This window comes from Oncorhynchus mykiss, chromosome 27 (assembly GCF_013265735.2).
Source record: "Oncorhynchus mykiss isolate Arlee chromosome 27, USDA_OmykA_1.1, whole genome shotgun sequence".
NCBI classification, from domain to species: Eukaryota; Metazoa; Chordata; class Actinopteri; order Salmoniformes; family Salmonidae; genus Oncorhynchus; species Oncorhynchus mykiss.
Window position 1 is genome coordinate 45,493,015 of NC_048591.1, and position 7,580 is coordinate 45,500,594.

Consider the following 7,580-nt stretch of genomic DNA (forward strand, 5'->3'; position numbering starts at 1 on the left):
TCTGTAGCGCAGGCAAACATCTTTGTTCAGCACCCCGCCTCTGAAAATGATAAATACAGCACCCAATCCCGCCAAACTACTTCCTGGGGTCTGGCATAGCATATGTTTGCAGGTGGGTGTGTAGAATTACCGACTTTTGCCACAGGGCGGCGCTCTAAACTCACTCCTAATTTGGGCGTTTAAACCCCCCCACTCACGAGCGGTTCCCTTCGCAATTCTCCATCCCCGCGCCGTCTCCTCTGTTTTCTTGTGATGCTGCAGAATGTTCCGTACCTCTCAGGTGTAAGGTTGGATGTACAGTTTTGAGGAAGACTTGAGGCTATTTCACACGGACTCTCCTGGATTTAAAAGGTAAGGTGAATTTCTGTTAGATATGGGATGGATTTATAGCCGAGGGGCGGAGGCATCGTTATACAATACACCACTATCACGTTGATTTACACTAGAATTGCCTAATAGGCAATCACAGCTCACACTCCGCTTTGAATCTATAAAATAACCGACCGGGTCTGCGGTCTATCTGGTGTGAAATGTATATTAGGTGCTAAACCCTATGCACACATTATGCCATCTGGCAAATTGTTTACCTTTCAGGTAGTCTGTGACTGTCTTTTTGAGGCATTTTTCCCATTAGACTTAGATAGCTAATGCTAATAATAGCCAAACTCAAACATGGTCTTGTGTGTGTGTGTGTGTCTGCTGTCACAGCAGCCTGCTGTGTGTCTGTCTCTCAGAAGGAGCCCTTGACTTCCTAACCAGTGTCTCTAATCAGCCAAACACATGCTAATGTAATCGGCTCTTATCCCAAATGGCACCCTGTTCCCTATAAAGTGCCCTACTTTTGCCCAGGGCCCTTTGGGTTCAGATCAAAAGTAGGCCTAGTGTTCTATATAGGGAACAGGCTGCCACTTGGAACAGGGCTATGATAAGCACTGCATCATCGGGCTGCAAGGACAAATCCAAACCTCTCATTAGTGGTGCTCTCTCTCTCTCTCTCTACCTCTACCTCTCTCTCTCTCTACCTCTCTACCTCTCTACCTCTCTCTCTCTACCTCTCTACCTCTCTCTCTCTTCCCGTTCTCACACTCTTTCTCTCTCTCTCTCCTTTTCCCTCTCTCTCTCCTTTTCCCTCTCTCTACCTCTCTTTCTACCTCTCTACCTCTCTTTCTACCTCTCTCTCTCTACCTCTCTTTCTCTCTCTCTACCTCTCTTTCTACCTCTCTACCTCTCTACCTCTCTCTCTCTCTCACTTTCCCTCTCTTTCAATTTAAGGGTTTTATTGGCATATGTTAACATTGCCGAAGCAAGTGAAGTAGATAAACAATACAAATTAACAGTAAACATCTCTCTAACTCTCTCTCTCTCTCTCTCTCTCTCTCTCTCTCTCTCTCTCTCTATGTATCTCTCTCTCTCTGTATCTCTCTCTCTCTCTCTCTCTGTGTATATCTCTCTCTCTCTCTCTCTCTCTCTCTCTGTGTATCTCTCTCTCTCTCTCTCTCTCTCTCTCTCTCTCTCTCTCTTTTCCTGGCTGACTGACTGGCTGACTAGCTGGCTGGCTGACTGGCTGGCTGAGTGACTGACAACTGACTGATATCTTAGTGCAGACTTATGGAACAACTCCTCTCTATGTCCATTCAGTATAGAACCACTCTAATCACCCTAATAGTACATTTCAGTATCGGGTAACTTGTAAAGCCCCGCTCAGTGAACATACATTTTTCCCATTCCTCAGTGTTAGCACAGTTTCTCAGCATGCATTTGAAATGGGTTTTATGTGCTTTACTTCCTTTGAAAGATGATGGATGTTTCTGTGCTGTGCGTTCGACTGTAGGCGGGCTGGCAGGTCCATGCTGACTCTGTAGTCTAGTTGTCACCTCTGAGAACTCTGAGTGGTGTAGAGTGTGGCTTCACTAGGGAGACAAAACAGACAGGGAGAGAGCAGGTAGGGGATACAGAGAGCGAGGAGGAAGTGGAGACAGAGGGAGGAGGTAGTGGAGACAGAGGGAGGAGGAAGTGGACACAGAGAGAGGAGGTAGTGGAGACAGAAGGAGGAGGTAGTGGAGACAGAAGGAGGAGGTAGTGGAGACAGAAGGAGGAGGAAGTGGAGACAGAGGGAGGAGGAAGTGGAGACAGAGGGAGGAGGAAGTGGAGAGGAGGTAGTGGAGACAGAGGGAGGAGGTAGTGGAGACAGAGGGAGGAGGTAGTGGAGACAGAGGGATGAGGAGGTGGAGTCAGAGGGATGAGGAGGTGGTGGAGTCAGAGGGATGAGGAGGAGGTGGAGACAGACGGAGGAAGTAGTGGAGATAGAGGGAGTAGGAAGTGGAGACAGAGGGAGGTAGTGGAGACAGAGGGGGGAGGTAGTGGAGACAGAGGGATGAGGAGGAGGTGGAGTCAGAGGGATGAGGAGGTGGTGGAGTCAGAGGGATGAGGAGGAGGTGGAGACAGAGGGAGGAGGAGGAGGTGGAGACAGAGGGAGGAGGAGGAAGTGGAGACAGAGGGAGGAGGTAGTGGAGACAGAGGGATGAGGAGGTGGAGTCAGAGGGATGAGGAGGTGGTGGAGTCAGAGGGATGAGGAGGAGGTGGAGACAGACGGAGGAAGTAGTGGAGATAGAGGGAGTAGGAAGTGGAGACAGAGGGAGGTAGTGGAGACAGAGGGGGGAGGTAGTGGAGACAGAGGGGGGAGGTAGTGGAGACAGAGGGGGGAGGTAGTGGAGACAGAGGGGGGAGGTAGTGGAGACAGCGGGAGGAGGAGGTAGTGGAGACAGAGAGAGGAGGAAGTGGAGACAGAAGGAGGAGGTAGTGGAGAGGAGGGAGTGGAGACAGAAGGAGGAGGAGGTAGTGGAGACAGAGGGAGGAGGAGGTGGAGACAGAGGGAGGAGGAAGTGGAGACAGAGGAGGTAGTGGAGACAGAGGGAGGAGGAAGTAGAGACAGAGGGAGGAGGTAGAGGAGACAGAGGGAGGAGGTAGTGGAGACAGAGGGAGGAGGAGGTAGTGGAGACAGAGGGAGGAGGAGGTAGTGGAGACAGAGGGAGGAGGAGGTAGTGGAGACAGAGGGAGGAGGAAGTGGAGAGAGAGGGAGGAGGAGGTGGAGAGAGAGGGAGGAGGTAGTGGAGACAGAGGGAGGAGGAAGTAGAGACAGAGGGAGGAGGAAGTAGAGACAGAGGGAGGAGGAGGTAGTGGAGACAGAGGGAGGAGTAGGTAGTGGAGACAGAGGGAGGAGTAGGTAGTGGAGACAGAGGGAGGAGGAGGTAGTGGAGACAGAGGGGGGAGGAGGTAGTGGAGACAGAGGGAGGAGGAGGTAGTGGAGACAGAGGGAGGAGGAGGTAGTGGAGACAGAGGGAGGAGTAGTTTAGTGGAGACAGAGGGAGGAGGAGGTGGAGACTGAGGGAGGAGGAGGTGGAGACTGAGGGAGGAGGAGGTGGAGACTGAGGGAGGAGGAGGTGGAGACTGAGGGAGGAGGAGGTGGAGACTGAAGGAGGAGGAAGTGGAGACAGAGGGAGGAGGAAGTAGAGACAGAGGGAGGAGGTAGTGGAGACAGAGGGAGGAGGTAGTGGAGACAGAGGGAGGAGGTAGTTGAGACAGAGGGGGGAGGAGGTAGTGGAGACAGAGGGGGGAGGAGGTAGTGGAGACAGAGGGAGGAGGGAGTGGAGAGAGAAGGAGGAGGGAGTGGAGACAGAGGGAGGAGGAGGTAGTGGAGACAGAGGGGGGAGGAGGTAGTGGAGACAGAGGGAGGAGGAGGTGGAGAGAGAAGGAGGAGGGAGTGGAGACAGAGGGAGGAGGAGGTAGTGGAGACAGAGGGGGGAGGAGGTAGTGGAGACAGTGGAGACAGAGGGGGGAGGAGGTAGTGGAGACAGAGGGGGGAGGAGGTAGTGGAGAGAGAGGGAGGAGGGAGTGGAGAGAGAGGGAGGAGGTAGTGGAGACAGAGGGGGGAGTGAGTGGAGACAGAGGGAGGAGGAGGTAGTGGAGACAGAGGGAGGAGGAGGTAGTGGAGACAGAGGGGGGAGGAGGTAGTGGAGACAGAGGGGGGAGGAGGTAGTGGAGACAGAGGGATGATGAGGAGGTGGAGACAGAGGGAGGAGGAGGTAGTGGAGACAGAGGGAGGAGGAGTTTAGTGGAGACAGAGGGAGGAGGAGGTGGTGGAGACAGAGGGAGGAGGAGGTAGTGGAGTCAGAGGGAGGAGGAGGTAGTGGAGACAGAGGGAGGAGGTAGTGGAGACAGAAGAAAGAGGGAGGAGGTAGTGGAGACAAATGGAGGAGGAGGTAGTGGAGACAGAGGGAGGAGGAGTTTAGTGGAGACAGAGGGAGTAGGAGTTTAGTGGAGACAGAGGGAGGAGGAGGTGGTGGAGACAGAGGGAGGAGGAGGTAGTGGAGTCAGAGGGAGGAGGAGGTAGTGGAGACAGAGGGAGGAGGTAGTGGAGACAGAAGAAAGAGGGAGGAGGTAGTGGAGACAAATGGAGGAGGAGGTAGTGGAGACAGAGGGAGGAGGAGTTTAGTGGAGACTGAGGGAGGAGGAGGTGGAGACTGAGGGAGGAGGAAGTGGAGACAGATGGAGGTGGAGAGAGAAGGAGGAGGTGGAGACAGAGGGAGGAGGAAGTGGAGACAGAGGAGGTAGTGGAGACAGAGGGAGGAGGAAGTAGAGACAGAGGGAGGAGGTAGTGGAGACAGAGGGAGGAGGAGGTAGTGGAGACAGAGGGAGGAGGAGGTAGTGGAGACAGAGGGAGGAGGAGGTAGTGGAGACAGAGGGAGGAGGAGGTAGTGGAGACAGAGGGAGGAAGAGGTAGTGGAGACAGAGGGAGGAGGACTTTAGTGGAGACAGAGGGGGGAGGGAGTGGAGACAGAAGAAGGAGGTAGTGGAGACAGAGGGAGTAGGAAGTGGAGACAGAGGGAGTAGGAGTTTAGTGGAGAAAGAGGGAGGAGGAGGTAGTGGAGACAGAGGGAGGAGGAGGTGGTGGAGACAGAGGGAGGAGGAGGTGGTGGAGACAGAGGGAGGAGGAGGTGGTGGAGACAGAGGGAGGAGGAGGTGGTGGAGACAGAGGGAGGAGGAGGTGGTGGAGACAGAGGGAGGAGGAGGTGGTGGAGACAGAGGGAGGAGGAGGTGGTGGAGACAGAGGGATGAGGAGTTGGTGGAGACAGAGGGATGAGGAGGAGGTGGAGACAGACGGAGGAAGTAGTGGAGACAGAGGGAGGAGGAGGAAGTGGAGACAGAGGGAGGAGGAGGTAGTGGAGTCAGAGGGAGGAGGAGGTAGTGGAGACAGAGGGAGGAGGTAGTGGAGAAAGAAGAAAGAGGGAGGAGGTAGTGGAGACAGAGCGAGGAGGAGGTAGTGGAGACAAATGGAGGAGGATGTAGTGGAGAAAGAGGGAGGAGAAAGTGGAGACAGATGGAGGAGGAGGTGGAGAGAGAGGGAGGAGGTAGTGGAGACAGAGAGAGGAGTAGGTAGTGGAGACAGAGGGAGGAGTAGGTAGTGGAGACAGAGGGAGGAGTAGGTAGTGGAGACAGAGGGAGGAGTAGGTAGTGGAGACAGAGGGGGGAGGAGGTAGTGGAGACAGAGGGAGGAGGAGGTAGTGGAGAGAGAGGGAGGAGGAGTTTAGTGGAGACAGAGGGAGGAGGAAGTGGAGACAGAGGGAGGAGGAGGGGGAGCGAGAGGGAGGAGGTAGTGGAGACAGAGGGAGGAGGAAGTAGAGACAGAGGGAGGAGGTAGTGGAGACAGAGGGAGGAGGAAGTAGAGACAGAGGGATGAGGAGGAGGTGGAGACAGAGGGAGGAGGAGGTGGAGACAGAGGGAGGAGGAGGTAGTGGAGACAGAGGGAGGAGGAGTTTAGTGGAGACAGAGGGAGGAGGAGTTTAGTGGAGACAGAGGGGGGAGGAGTTTAGTGGTGACAGAGGGAGGAGGAGGTGGTGGAGACAGACGGAGGAGGTGGTGGAGACAGAGGGATGAGGAGGAGGTGGAGACAGACGGAGGAAGTAGTGGAGACAGAGGGAGTAGGAAGTGGAGACAGAGGGAGGAGGAGGTAGTGGAGTCAGAGGGAGGAGGAGGTAGTGGAGTCAGAGGGAGGAGGAGGTAGTGGAGACAGAGGGAGGAGGTAGTGGAGACAGAAGGAGGAGGTAGTGGAGACAGAAGGGGGGAGGAGGTAGTGGAGACAGAGGGAGGAGGAGGTAGTGGAGACAGAGGGATGAGGAGGTAGTGGAGACAGAGGGGGGAGGAGGTAGTGGAGACAGAGGGAGTTGGAGGTAGTGGAGACAGAGGGAGGAGGAGGTAGTGGAGACAGAGGGAGGAGGAGGTAGTGGAGACAGAGGGAGGAGGAGGTAGTGGAGACAGAGGGATGAGGAGGTGGTAGAGACAGAGGGAGTAGGAAGTGGAGACAGAGGGAGGAGGTAGTAGAGACAGAGGGAGGAGGAGGTAGTGGAGACAGAGGGAGGAGGAGGTAGTGGAGACAAAGGGAGGAAGAGGTAGTGGAGACAAAGGGAGGAGGAGGTAGTGGAGACAGAAGGAGGAGGAGGTAGTAGAGACAGAGGGAGGGGGTAGGAGAGACAGAGGGAGGAGGAGGTAGTGGAGACAGACGGAGGAGGAGGTAGTAGAGACAGAGGGAGGAGGAGGTAGTAGAGACAGAGGGAGGAGGAGGTAGTAGAGACAGAGGGAGGAGGAGGTAGTGGAGACAGAGGGAGGAGGAGGTAGTGGAGACAGAGGGAGGAGGAGGTAGTGGAGACAGAGGGAGAAGGGAGTGGAGACAGAGGGAGGAGAGGGTAGTGGAGACAGAGGGAGGAGGAGGTAGTGGAGACAGAGGGATGAGGAGGTGGTGGAGACAGAGGGAGGAGGAGGTAGTGGAGACAGAGGGAGGAGGTAGTGGAGACAGAGGGAGGAGGAGGTAGTAGAGACAGAGGGAGGAGGAGGTAGTGGAGACAGAGGGAGGAGGAGGTAGTGGAGACATAGGGAGGAGGAGGTAGTGGAGACCTAGGGAGGAGGAGGTAGTGGAGACAGAGGGAGGAGGAGGTAGTGGAGACAGAGGGAGGAGGAGGTAGTGGAGACAGACGGAGGAGGGAGTGGAGACAGAGGGAGGAGGTAGTAGAGATAGAGGGAGGAGGAGGTAGTAGAGACAGAGGGAGGAGGTAGTGAAGACAGAGGGAGGAGGAGTTGGTGGAGACAGAGGGAGGAGGAGGTAGTGGAGACGGGAAGGAGGAAGTAGTGAAGACAGAGGGAGGAGGAGGTAGTGGAGACAGACGGAGGAGGGAGTGGAGACAGAGGGAGGAGGAGGTAGTAGATACAGAGGGAGGAGGAGGTAGTGGAGACAAAGGGAGGAAGAGGTAGTGGAGACAAAGGGAGGAGGAGGTAGTGGAGACAAAGGGAGGAGGAGGTAGTGCAGACAAAGGGAGGAGGAGGTAGTGGAGACAAAGGGAGGAGGAGGTAGTGGAGACAGAAGGAGGAGGAGGTAGTAGAGACAGAGGGAGGAGGAGGTAGTGGAGACAGACGGAGGAGGAGGTAGTGGAGACAGAGGGAGGAGGAGGTAGTGGAGACAGAGGGAGGAGGAGGTAGTAGAGACAGAGGGAGGATGTAGTGGAGACAGAGGGAGGAGGAGGTAGTGGTGA

At 55.4% G+C, this 7,580-nt stretch overlaps 1 protein-coding gene across 1 annotated transcript in view; it reads left to right on the forward strand.

The window, feature by feature from the left end:
* The first annotated feature begins 208 nt into the window (after positions 1–208).
* The window catches only part of mtus2b (microtubule associated tumor suppressor candidate 2b), a 171,083-nt gene continuing 163,711 nt past the window's right edge, over positions 209–7,580 (forward strand). The window contains exon 1 of the mRNA XM_036965045.1: positions 209–351. The gene's annotated coding sequence lies outside the window, so the exon portion shown is untranslated. The remainder of the gene's footprint in view (positions 352–7,580) is intronic.